The sequence below is a fragment of the Quercus suber genome, unplaced genomic scaffold (genome assembly GCF_002906115.3).
Source record: "Quercus suber isolate HL8 unplaced genomic scaffold, Cork oak 2.0 scaffold_584, whole genome shotgun sequence".
NCBI lineage: Eukaryota > Viridiplantae > Streptophyta > Magnoliopsida > Fagales > Fagaceae > Quercus > Quercus suber.
In genome coordinates this window covers 415,394-429,302 of record NW_027070029.1, presented here as the reverse complement: position 1 = coordinate 429,302, position 13,909 = coordinate 415,394, and the positions used below count along the sequence as shown (strand labels likewise).

Below are 13,909 nucleotides of genomic sequence, written 5' to 3'. Positions count from 1 at the left end.
CCAATAGTGTTCTAATTTCATTTTGGAATACTATTTACAGAATATAAGAAAGAATGTCCCTAAAAGAAAGAAAGAAACAAAATATATATATATATATATGTCAGTTGATAGCCTCTACTAATACACATGGGTAAAAAAGTTCACTTTTGGAGTCAATGAGTTAAGCCTCAAAAGAAAGGGAGAGGAAGATTCAAACTAGTGATCTCCATAATATAAGGCATAATCTCTTACAGATTGCACTATGTCTTGGTGTTGCACCCTTTTTTTGTCCATAAAAGAGAAGCAAAAATGCTAGCGCAACAAGTATTTCTCTTGATATTATAAAACAAAACAAAATATCATTTTACTAATATAAAGGATGACTAGGAATAAAGACTGTATGATTGTGATTCCTTTTCAGTTTTCACCCCACCATTTTTTTCTTTTTTGTTCTTTTTCAATTTTTGTACCGTTTATCCTTCTATATCCCATCCACGAATCCTTACATAGCACTGATGAATAGTCCTAAATGCCCAGATCATCTTTGTATGCCATTTTGTCAAAAGGCAGTTTTACAAAGGTGTAGGACAGTGGTTTTGATCTTGTAAAATCTAGCCATATTTCATCTAAGAAGGCCTGCCTGAAAATAACCTGCACAGCAAAATATGTCAAACATAGTGGCTCCAATTAGTTCTAGAGTCTAGTAGACACTAGTCATTGTCCTGACCTCGTCAATTGGAGTTTCCTAAAATTAGTAGAGAGATTCTGCAGGTGGGTCAAAATTCTACTTATAGCATGCTACTCATTTTTTCAATCCTTATGAATGGTGGCATTGACTGTTGGGTTTTGTATTAGTTTTATTATGGTTCAATACTCAACAGAAAAATGATTTTTTTTTTTTTGCAATACTAAACAAAAACTTTATCTTGCAACCCCTTTTTTTTGTTTGATGCAAATTTTATATAAAGAATTACTTGACAAAGAATAGTTATCATTTTTTTGAGAGTATTGGGACACAAATAATAATCATACATTCATGAGTATACCATTCCTGGATATTACCTGACTTGCCAAGCCGATAGTATTGACAATTAAACACACATAAAGACTTAAGCAACCAGAAAGGTAATTACATAAAAGGATTTACATAGAACTAATAAATGAGGATGGATCTGGAGGAACTGAGACCTCAACTTAAGACACATTCCTTCAACTTCAAACTTGAAAGATTCTGCATGTGTCCAAAATTTCATCTAATCTTTTATATGCTCGTCATTTTTGCAAAATAATATCTGATGGAATTGCTTTGATGCTCAACACTTCTCTAGTCAGGACAGTTCTACAAGGAAGGTACTTTACCAAGGCAAGAATGAACATGGATTTGTATCTCATTCACTGCTCTGTCTTGCCAAGTATCGCCTCCTCACTTTTCTGTTTCATCTATCAATTTGGTTGCGTAAGTTAAACTAATCTTGTGGCAAGATCGATTATGTCAAGTTAATGTTGCAGACCATGACAAATTGTAAGTCTTGTTGTAAGACAGTAGTTTGGATCTTGATAAATCTAGCTAGATTTAATCTAAGAAAGCCTGCCCGAAAATAAACTTTATAGCAAAATATGTCGATGATAGTGGCTCCAACTAGTTCTAGAGTCTAGTAGCCACTATTCATTGTCCAGACCTAGTCAATTGGAGTTTCCAAAATTTGGTAGTGGGATTCTGCCTATGGTATATTACTTGGTTTGTCAATCCTTATGAATGATGGCATTAAATGTTGGGTTTTGTATTAGTTTTACAGTGGTTAAATACTCAATAGAAAAGACACATTTTTGTAGTACAAAAGGAAAACCATCTAGCACCCCACCGCCCCCCCCCCCCTCACGTGTTTATAATATACATATTCAAATTGTTTAAATTCAAAAATGATAATATATTACAAACAACCCAAAATGAATAAATTTTTTCATCATATTCATCATACTGCCTAATCAATCTCATCTAAGTCAATTCTATCATCACATTTATCATTTTACAAACTTATTTCTTCATTAAAACCTTTTTCATTGTTATTGACATGTACTATCTCTTCTTTTTGTTTTTATTTTAATAATTTTTTTTCAAAAATATTTCTTCTTAGCATTCTAGTTTCTTGGACTTATAACAATAATGACAAAAATAAAAAAAATAATTATATTGTCAATTAATATCTTATGAATATGTTATTTTATTAGGCTAAATTAAGTAACCTAATAATATTTTGTTAAAAATAAGTCTAACAACTTTTTTTTTTTTTGAGAAACAAACACACACACACACACAAGGGAGAGGGAAAGGAGTTCTAACATAAAGGCACACCACAACTCCACTCAAAAACCATCATAACTTTCTCTCCTTTGTGTGTGTGTTTGTTTCTCAAAAAAAAAGAATGGGTAATTGTCACACATTGCTTAAGAGAGTGTGTTGTGTGTAGTCTAACAACTTATTAGATTCAAATAAAAGTATAAATTTTAATTAAAAAAAATCTTATTTTAAATCATTTGTCTATGTATCATATAATATGTACAATTTTACGATATGATATGATTCATATAATATGCACACTATACCGTATGATTCATGAGCACTTACAATACTCCAATACAATATAAAACTTTTTACACACGATACAATATGATTATTAATTTTACCTATCATTAAAATTACTTTTTGGTTTATTAACTTGCTACTTAAAATTTGTTAAAAAATTATTATAAAACCATATTTCAAAAAAATAAAAAATAAAAATAAAAAAATTGGTTCGAGTTCACTGGATATGGCAATATGGGTCCTATTTAATATTTACTACAAGGGTGCCCCGTTTCAAAAGCAGCAAATTAGGTATGCCCTATTTTATTTTTCCCACTTTCCCTTTTTCATATTTATTCCCATAATGCCGCCCCTGGTCATAATGGACAGGTCAAACTCCACAATCAAAGTAATACGGTTATGAGATGCACTACTGTCGGGGCAACTCGTTTTAATGCATAGATAAAAACAATTGACTGCCCAATGCAAATATATTAAGCATAGAACAAAAAAATTGACTGCCAAATGCAAATTAGCCAATGGCCCAGGACTACCATGATACCCTCCCACTGGCTAATTTGCATTGGACAGTCAAATTTTTTTGTCAATGCTTTAGACAAAAACAATTAACTGCCCAATGCAAATATATTAAGGTTTTTAGTAAAAGTCAAAGACTTTGTAGCTGAATTGACACCTCTCTATGTACAAAGTGTTTGAGAGTCTAGGAAGAAAAGGGTTCGAACTGCGAGGTTAGTAACATATTGTAATTATTTCTCAAAAAAACTACCATTTGTTTTAAACCAACGGTGGATATTCATAATAAACCAACGGTGGACATTCATGGTGGAGTCTGCTTATTAAATTCATGGTGGGGTTCACTATGAATGTGAAAGGAGGGAGTACAATTTCTCCATACTCCGGGAGTACCTAAGAATTTTCCACCCACAAGGCTAAAGCTGCTTCTAACGTTTGCTGCTACTGTGAACGTTAACATTTAAATTTTAACCAACTCATCGTCCTCAACCACATTATCTTCACAGCACAGACTTTATTTTGTTCACACTTTTATGCTAATCCCCACCAATAGATGGAGAAACCAAAACATGGGATGTACTGACAGTTTGATACCTTTTGAAATATCAAATTTACAACATTGTGATGTACTGGCAACTAAGAACCAAAGCATGGGATAGTCTTGTAATTTTGTAGTTTTTCATGATGACTACCTTAATTGTTTGTAATGAGGAGGCGTGCTCTTTGAATGGAGAGTTTTTATTTTGGGTTTGAAAGGAAGGCATGCCAAGTGCTTGAGAAAAGTTCCCAAAGAGTTTCAAATTTGGCTAGGGCCAACTAGCGTAAACTGTGAAGGAAGTATTGTATTTGAAGGAAGCATGCCAAATCCAACTAGCAAACTGAAGCAGTAGATTGTTGTGTTATCTGGTTTTTGTATTTTTGTTTTTAAGCTTCTTTAGAGAAGAAAAAAGGACAAATGTATCTCATGAAAATGCTTTGTTAGCAACTACAGTGGATTCACTTATGTCAAAAGTCCAGTTAGATATATTTACCTCTTTGTCAATATACTTTTTAGATCAGTAAAAAATTTTCGTTAATGATGGAAGTCTCTTCATGGATAACATAGTTCAAGGATATAGAGGATGCAAATTACAAAATTGCTAGATTAATCATGCTATGGTGTACAAGAATATTTGAGGTTAGTAAAGCTTTAACAAAAACATTTGATAGAATAGTTCTCGGAACGGTCTTAATGGTAAGATGTAGCTACAGCACTACCGCAGCTACAACACTTGCACCAGTTATAGCACTAAACCAATTATGCAGCAGTTCAACAACACTGCACTAGGCAAAATAATAATAATAATAATAATAATATTATCAATTAATATCTAATTCATAGTACATAAAATATATTTGTATATATTAAAGTGAAGTATAAGTGTGTACTGTGTAGTCCAAATTTTATAGGAGAAAGAGAGGAAAATAAAACTTATGAATATGTTATTTCATTAAGCTAAATTAAGTAACATAATAATTTTCTGTTAAAAAACAAGTCTAACAACTTGTTAGATTCAAATAAAGGTATACATTTTAACAAAAAACTCATTTTAAAGTATTTGTTTATTTATCATACAATACGTACAATTCTACAATACAATACAATACAATTCATACAATACACATATTGTATCGTATAATTAATAAGCATTTATGATACGTCAATACAATATAAAACTTTCTAAGCATATGATTTTAATTCTACCTATTATTAAAATTACTTTTTATCTCATTACTTAAAATTTGTTATAAAATTATTATAAAACCATATTTCAAAAAAAACAAAATGGTTCGAGTTTATATGGATATGGCAGTGTGGATCCTGTTTAATATTTATTACAATGCCCCGAGACAAAAGCAGCAAATTAGGTATGCCCTATTTTATCTTTCCCACTTTCCCAAAAAGAAAAATCCTATGAGCGTCTATCTCAGTGTCGGTGCAACTTGTTTTAAGGCATAGACCAAAAACAATTGACTGCACAATGCAAATTACCCAGCGGCCCACTACTACCATGATACCCTCCCACTTTTTTTTTTTTTTTTTTTTTTTGATGGGACCCTCCCACATTTTATCTATACAAAAGTTGGCAAATCTTTGTGTAATCCACTTCTGTAATCTACTTTTTAGAACAATGTGGAAGTGCATGTTGAATGATATTGATTGGTTGGGCATGTTGAATAATATTGTGACTCAAACACATAATGGGTACTATTCTGTATAGTAACCTCCTGACTTTCCTCTAATTTTCTGACAACGCGCAATGGATATATTTTAAACTTTATCAATTATAAATGGGTAATGGGTTGTAAAGTTTGTGTCTATGACCCACTTTAAAAAAATAGTTTGTGTCTGAGTGAGTATTGTACTACCATGATACCATCCCATATTATTATATTATATTATATTATTATTATTAATTCTTTTTTTTTCTTATTTTCTAATATTGAAATAAAAAGAGCTCTTAATTAAATTACTGGCTTACTTAAAAATAAAAAACCTAGTTTATTTTGTTTATTTTAAAACTATTAAAGGGCGAGATAAATTGATTTAAGCAAGGAAATAAAAAAAAATTAAGTTGTAAATAATTGGCAAATCTTTGTGTAATCTACTTTTTAGTTTTTAGGACAATGAGTAAGGGCATGTTAGAATGATATTGCACATAAATTTGTAAATTAAAATTACAAACTAATCCTAAGATGTTAGGTTTTAGTTGGTGAATACCGTGTATAAAATGTACACATATTTTTTTTCTTCAATTGTGGAATTATTAGACTATTAGAATGAAATTATAAATTTAAGGATTTATGTATTATTCAACTTATATTGAGTTGATTTTTTTATTATAATTCTTTTATATGTCTGGAAAGAAATAAGAAAAAAAGATGTTAAGAACTATGTTAAAGTTTGTGTCTATTGCCCGCCTAAAAAATAGTTTGTATTTGTGTGAGTACTACCATGATATTATAGGAATAATTATTACATTACAGTGACAATTATAGTTTATCAAACATCTTATTATTCATGAATTGAAGTTGGGTTTTGGGAGTTTGTGAATGAAATGTCTAATTTAAAACTTGAACAGGAGCGCACCTTGTGACACTTTGTTTTCAAGGTTTTGAAGTCCTTAATAACAAATGAAATTTCTCTCAAGCATGTGTAATCAAGTTTATTGTTTGTGAACTCTCTTGAACTAGTTTGAAATTTTAAAGAACTCATTTTTATACATATAATTATTAATATTATTTAAATACTGAAAACTGTCATTTAAATAACAGTATCAAATACGCCATAGTATGGCCTATGAGCATCTTTCCTTTTTTATATTTATTCCCATAATGCCGCCCCTGGTCATAATGAGTGGACAGGTCAAACTCCACAATCAAAAACAATTGTCAGGGCAACTTTTGTTTTAAAGCATAGACTAAAAACAATTGACTGCCCAATGCAAATTACCCAGTGGCGCACTACTCTACCATCATACCCTCCCACTTTTATTTATAATAAGTTGGCAAATCTTTTTGTAATCCACCTCTGTTATCTACTTTTTAGAACAATGTGTTAGTGCATGTTGAATAATAATGTGCAATGGATATATTTAAACTTTATCAATTATAAATGGGCAGTAGGTTGTAAAGTTTGTGTCTGTGACCCACCTCAAAAAAATAGTTTGCATCTGTGTGAGACTGTCCTACCATGATTGATGATACCATCCCATATTTTATACGTATATATATATATATATGTATGTATTATTTGCTTATTTTCTAATATTGAAATAAAAAGTTCGTTTAAATAAATTACTGGCTTACTTAAAAATAAAAAACCTACTTTATTTTGTTTATTATAAAACTATTAAAGGGTGAGATAAATTGATTTTAGTAAGGGAATAAATAAAATAAGTTGTAAATAATTGGCAAATCTTTGTGTAATCCACTTCTGTGTAATCTATTTTTTAGAACAATAAGTGTATGTTGAATGATATAGCACATGCATTTAATTATAAAAATTACAAGCTAATCCTAAGATGCTAGGTTTTAGTTGATGCATTCGGTGTATAAAATGTATACATATTTATTTTTCTTTTATTGTGGAATTATTAGACTATTAGAATTAAATTATAAATTTAAGGATCTATGCATTATTCAACTTATATTGAGTTGATTTTTTTTTTCTTTTATATGTATGGAAAGAAATAAGAAAAAAAATAAAAATGTTAAGAACTAGGTTAAAGGTTTTTTTTCAAGTCTCATGGTAGCATCTAGCACGTGAGCCAATTGGTTGGCCTTGAGGAGTTAATGGTGGTGACTCAAACACACAATGGATATCATCTTTGTGTTACAGTGCTTGCACAACACACACTCAATTAAGGAGGAACCTTAATTGTGACTACACTAATTCTTTGAACTATAAGCACAAACATGGCTAGTATTTTCCTTGAGTCATGTATTAATTAGCACCAACATGTATTAATTAGTTGAAGTATAAGCACAAACATAATTAGTTCTAACAATAATCAGCAAAGATAACTAATAGCTACATTGGTTTGGTATGCTTTGTTACTGCAATATGTGGTCGTGACATGTTGGCCCACTTCTTTAAGCATTGATATTTTGGTAGGTAATTTGTTTCAAATATTTCCAATTCATGATTTACATTGTGGAACGGTACTACTTGTTTCAACTTTCAAACTCTAAATTGTGCATGCCGATTGATCTATAAGCAAAGATTGGTTAGTGATCTCCAAATATCTTCATGTAAAGCCTGATTACAGCTTCTTCATGTCTTGTCTTATCATATCTTGCGTTTATATTAATATTCCAATATGTAACCTAAGGATTTGATGAAGAAGAGGATTTCATGTTTGAAATGAAGAGGGAAGCCAAAGAGGAGACAGAGACACCATTTATGAAGAATCGAAGAATGTTATTAGAGGAGTTAATTGCCTTTTGCAATGGAGAAAGAAATCTTATTCATATCTTCTTCTCTGCTGAAGAGCTTAGAAGAGCAACATACAACTGTGACCCATTTCAAATTTTTTGGATGCAGATGGTTTTCACTTTTACAAGGATTCTTTGGAAGATCACTTATTTTCAATTAAAAAATATGGCAAAAGATCATGGGCTATACTTGGAGAGATGATCAAAGACATTGACATTAGATCACAAATGAGTGTCCACCAAAATGTTCTAAAACTCTTAGGATGTTGCTTAGAGACCCAAAATCCGATTCGAGTGTATGAATTTGTAAAAGAAATCATTCTCTCCAAATGTATTTGTATCCCATCGACTAAGGGACTTAACTCTGAGCCATTTCCATTGAAATGCAAATTAAGGATTGCAATGGGCATAGCTAATGCAGTTGCATATCCCTACACTGCATTTTCAGGCCTGTTATCCATACATATATATTCAGCTGGGTAACATTATATTGGATGAGAACAATGTTGCCCAATTGATTGATTTCTCAGTCTCCATGTCAATTCCCGAAGGTCAATTGCATGTACAAGTTTTTCATATTGGTGGAAAACATGGGTACCCAATGCCTGAATATGCGCGTATGGGCTATTTAATTGAGAATGCTGATGTATATAGTTTTGGTGTGCTTATACCAACACTTTTGGCAGGACGGGGTTCATGTTTATATGGTGAATATGATACGAGGCTTATAATCTAGTAGATTGGCCAATGCTTTGGTATAATGCCACTGAAAGAATTATCTTGAATGTTCCTGGCGAAAGAGATGTTTAAGCAAGCAATCACGATCAATATAAGTTGCAAAGTGCAGCAAAGAACAGCTATTGAGAAATCTACAAGTCAGTGGAAGCAATAATAAAGAATGGCAACTAGATTTTTGAGTGTCTTTTTACCACTAAGCCTGTCCAACTCACAAAATAAACCAATAATAAAAAGAGCATATTTTGACACTCCAACCTTGAATGAAACAGTAGGAAGATATTCAAACATTTCCCTTTGATCTTGGGTACATGCAAACATGCCCATGATGGGAAGATTTCGCATCCTTGGTTTAGGGGAACTCATAGCAACACTGCCTGATAAATCAGGACCTTACTGGAGTTGGTTATGACACAGATTATAGAGCATTTCCTTGACAAGGGAGATCCAACTATATTATATTAAAAATGAATAGACCCCAGATGGTTTAGATGAAGGAGTGTAATTCGTTTGTCAACATATATAAGCTTATTTGGCTTTTTGCTGGAAAGTGGATTGAGGTATATTTGTGCTTTGAAAAAGTCAGAAAAACAAAATTAAGGTAAATGAAAAAGCTGTACTTAAACAAGAAAAACTAAAAGCTAAATGTCAAAGCTAGTAGAAAATGGACATGTATCCACACAGTAGTTCCCATTTCCCAAATGAGTATGATATTGAAGGAGTTCAAATTATGGCAGTGGGGAGAGTGCAGCAATGGTTGTGATTTACAAATACTGATACAACAAAAGAAAATGACCAGATTCAACAAAAAGGAATTTATATACCACAAGCCTAGGGTTGATTTTGAAACTCAAGCTAGGTAATTCATAAATGGTGACTAAAGACCTTTGTTTTTTTCTTTTTTTGGACAAAGGAGATCAAAATATCTGATGTACATAGTAATGAAGTAAAACCAGCTTCAATTTTTGAGTTAATGCTAATATATAAAATTCTGTACCAGTCAACAGCAACTTTTGTCATGATAACATCCTAGTTTCAACTACAAAAATTGCACAACATCCTCCAAAATAACTTTAATTATGCATTTGTTCACAAAAGAGATTAGAACCATCGTTATACAGGCAATAAGACATTAAAAATTTAAATAAAAAGTTTATTAGAACCCCTATATCAGGCAAAGATGTAAATAGAAAAAGTTTATGATATTGAACCCTGTATCAGCCAAATGTACAACAGTGCATATATTAGTTGTCGCAAGACATGCCCAAGATCAACTTCACAATAACGTAAAAAAGACTTTCGGATGCTAAGCAATAAAGTGAGTGCATCACACAATTCATTCAAGTAAATGAAACTATAAGAACTAATGGAGTTATATGAAAAATCCATATTTATATCTGTATTATCACCATGAATTCAGGACTGCAAAAATGTAATAATTATATATTGTTAACTCTAAATGTGTAAGAGAATTAGTTTGACTAACGGATAGACTACATGACTCTAACTGCATTGAATTCTTCCTCAAAACTTACAAAGATTCATATCTTGGATTCAAAGAAGTCATACTTAGAAACATGCTTAATCATGAGCACAAAATTGATTGAATTATATAAAAATAATAATGTAATCTAGTTCTAGCATACAAGGCAAAAGAAAGCTGCGCTCCAATACCCTCAAATTATAACAACAAAACAGCAAATGAAAAGTTACAAGACTACATGAAAATCTGATTCACTGGATCAAAGGAAGCAACTACACCCAACAGATTTTTGCATGTATCCTCAAAAACAACAAGAACAATCAAGTGGACATAATGGGGTATTTCTAGCATCAGACTTATCGTCTTATCGATACCCAATTCCTCTCTTCTGTGTAAACAGTAAACAGTATAGCATATCTAGTTTTTTAACAACCCAACGCTTAAAACTTAAATTGCGTGATGAACTCTTCAAATGAACCACTACAAGAAAGAAGACCAATTAGACCGTTTAACCTGGGAAGAAGAAACAGTTGCCCTTCCTGTTACTATATAAACAAATATAATGCCTAAGACAGAATAAAGAAGAAACCAGAATGTTACTTTATAAACAAATAACAGTTGCCTTTCCTGTTACTAAACAGTTTCACCCTATGTTATTGAAGCTGACACCCCTAAAGAAGAAACCAGAATAAAGAATTAAATAAACAGTACAGGTACTATTTCAACAAGAGCTAAATATGACAAGGCAGTTTCAGTTACAGGTGCTTCAAATGATGCAGGTTATTAAGCTGGCCTCCAATCCACCCAGTGAGGTTTAGTCCTTGAATTTTACTGCATAAAATTAGTAGAGACCATAGAAGGGTAAGGTTTTGGGCTTCTATGGCAATGTGGCATTGTTAGTAGAAAAAATAGGTTAGCTAAGTGGATTACAGGTGTATAACAGATGAATCAAAACATGACACTCCTGTCCATGACTCTCCTTCCCTTCAGCACTGATGGGTTGTTCAAGGACCTGTATAGATCTTGAAGAGCACTGACTGCACCATGTAAGCAAATGAGAGCACAGCACAACAGAGCAAAATTTGAACTCAAAACAAATATAGAGAGAAGCAACAATAACACTACTATAGTACCCAAAAAAAATGAGAAACAGTAGTGCTAAAAAACTAGAATAGCGAACGTCATATCACTCATACTAGAATAATGAAGAAACATATTATTACACTTCTTCTGCAGCAGACTATACCTCATAAAGGCTCTCTTTGAAAGAAATACGTATTATAACCCCAAAAATGAGTCAAAGCTTGAATCTTTGTGAGGCATTCTATGGTAGCCTTCCCAGGTTTTTTTGATTGGTATCCTTGTACCCAAGATTCCACATTCTACTGAAACTACAAGATTCACAACAAGAACACATTTATTCCAATAGAATGCTCCAATCAGAGATTGACTCTTAAATAACAAACGATTCAAAGTTTTAATTCTCGTTTTATATTTGTTCCTCTTTAATTTACCTTGAATTTTTTTCTAGGGTAAAATTGTTGCTCTTTCTGAAATCGAAGGCATATATATAGACATAAACCACCAAGCTTCCACATAAGCATGATATTTTTTCATTCATTTTCTCAATAAACAGAGAAAAAGAGAGAAAAGTTACCTTGAGCAAAGTGAGTTCCCCCAAATTCACTGGCACCACAGTGTACTTCACAAATGAAGAATCTATTGAATTCACACAAAAATTTTCTCAATTAAACCGGTAAATCAATAAATTAATCAACAAACAAACAATTAGTAATAGGAAATGTAATTTCGTTCAAAAAAAAATTTTCGGGAAACAAACGGAGTGTTAAATAGATCAGAGAGACCTGAAGAAGTGGCGGAGCTGAGATCGCCGACAACCGCACCTCAGCTAGTCGTAGGAGACTGAACGAAAACTCATTTTTATGCTTTTGATTCTGGGCTTTCGGTCTTTCACAGCGTGGTACTTAAAAAGTAAATTTTATTTGTTTCCCTTAAAAATAAAAAGTAATATATTTCTTAAATAATTGAATTGTTACAAGAATTTCTTTTTTGATTCCTACTCTAACTTAATCTAAGTATATATGTATGTGAAGCTCCCTCTTGGAGACAGAGGGTGACTTAATTCTTGCCCCCCACACCTCATAAGCACTTATACTTGTGGAGTGACCATCACACCAAAGGTATGCAGTGGTGGTAAGGATTGAAAAATGAGAAATTGAACTTCAGTTCTTTTCCTACGAAATTCCTCCAATTAATTAAGCTAATTTATTCTAATTTAGATTGGGATAAGAGTAGGATGCCCTCATTTTTAAATATTCAAGTTTCTTTCAATTTTTATCAATCACACAAAATTAAATAAATGTCAAGTGTCTTGCATATGACTAAAAATTGGAGGAAATTGAAGGATTTAATGGGAGGGAATCTTTTCCCAACATAATTTTTTTTAAAGAATTTCTAAACTTATTATCATTAATTTAAATATAAATTTCATTGAAAATTTTATTAATAATACATTATTATGTTGTTCCTTTTCAATTGATTTTTATAATGGAATCAATTTTAGTAACTTCTTTTAAAAAAAATTAAAAAAAAATTTATCAAAATCAATTGTACCATAATAAAAAAAATTTAAATTGTGAAGTAAAAACTAAGCATGTTAATTGAGTAGTTCAATAAGCTACTTCTAAATTCCTTTTCTAATCAAAAGGGAATAATACATGATGAGCAATTTGCATGCTCAATTAAGTGGTATCCTTACAAGGAGTTTTTCATGAATTGTAAAAAATTTAAAGATAATTCTAAGATAATGCCTAAAGTTCCCATAAAAGAATAAGATAATTCCTAAAGCCCTAAACATTCAATTTTTTTTTATTAAAAAAAAAGGTTAATTTAAACATATCAAGAAAATCTACTTTGTTTAATATGTGAATGAATTTCATATAATAAATAAGGGTTTGTTTGGTAGGAGGATTTTTGTTTTGTTTTAAAAAAGTATGAAAATAATTTTCAAAAAATTGAATATGAAAGAGAAAGTGAAACTAATTTTCAAAGAATAATTTTTACATTATATGTGTTTGGCTCCACATTTAAGAACAATTTTCAAAATATTAAAAAAATAATGTTTGGGAGACCATTTCTACTTTCAGATTAAAAAAGAAAAAAAATCATTCTATAGCAAGTAATGTGTAGATTACTTTTTTTGGGGCAACGGTAAGTTTCAAAATTGAAATGTGGGAATAAAACTAATGTACTTTTTTTTTATATATGATAAAATTCAAATTTGTGATAAAGGTAAACTTCTTAAATTAAGAGATGGAAGAGTTTGGGCAAATCTATGGGGTCCATTATTTTCAATTTATTACCGGCTATGTCATTAAAAATATTTTATGTATCTTGAAAACATCTTCTTGGCCGTTTCCAATATCCAATTTTCAATCGGGAAAATAGGAAATAATTTTATGAAAACTGTATTTAGAAAGGATCAATTAACTATAGATTCTAGTGTGGAACCTATCATTTTATGGTTTCCAAAAAAAAATAATTGTGTTTAAATCCTCTACCAAACAGGTCCAAGATACAAAATATTTGCATTTAAATATTAATTCTAAACACCACAT

The 13,909-nt window shown here is 31.1% G+C and overlaps 1 long non-coding RNA gene across 2 annotated transcripts; it reads right to left on the bottom strand.

Moving 5' to 3' along the window:
* Positions 1 to 10,778: 10,778 nt before the first annotated feature.
* Positions 10,779 to 12,384, bottom strand: LOC112039206 (uncharacterized). Of its 2 annotated transcripts, XR_010625496.1 has the most exons (5): positions 12,137 to 12,384; positions 11,929 to 11,990; positions 11,518 to 11,662; positions 11,202 to 11,308; positions 10,779 to 11,102 (listed from the first exon to the last, which is right to left on the bottom strand). It is a non-coding gene; the product is annotated as an uncharacterized LOC112039206 (long non-coding RNA). The 2 variants fall into 2 exon arrangements; XR_002885965.2 differs by having other exon boundaries at positions 10,779 to 11,308; positions 12,137 to 12,376.
* Between the last annotated feature and the right edge of the window lie 1,525 nt (positions 12,385 to 13,909).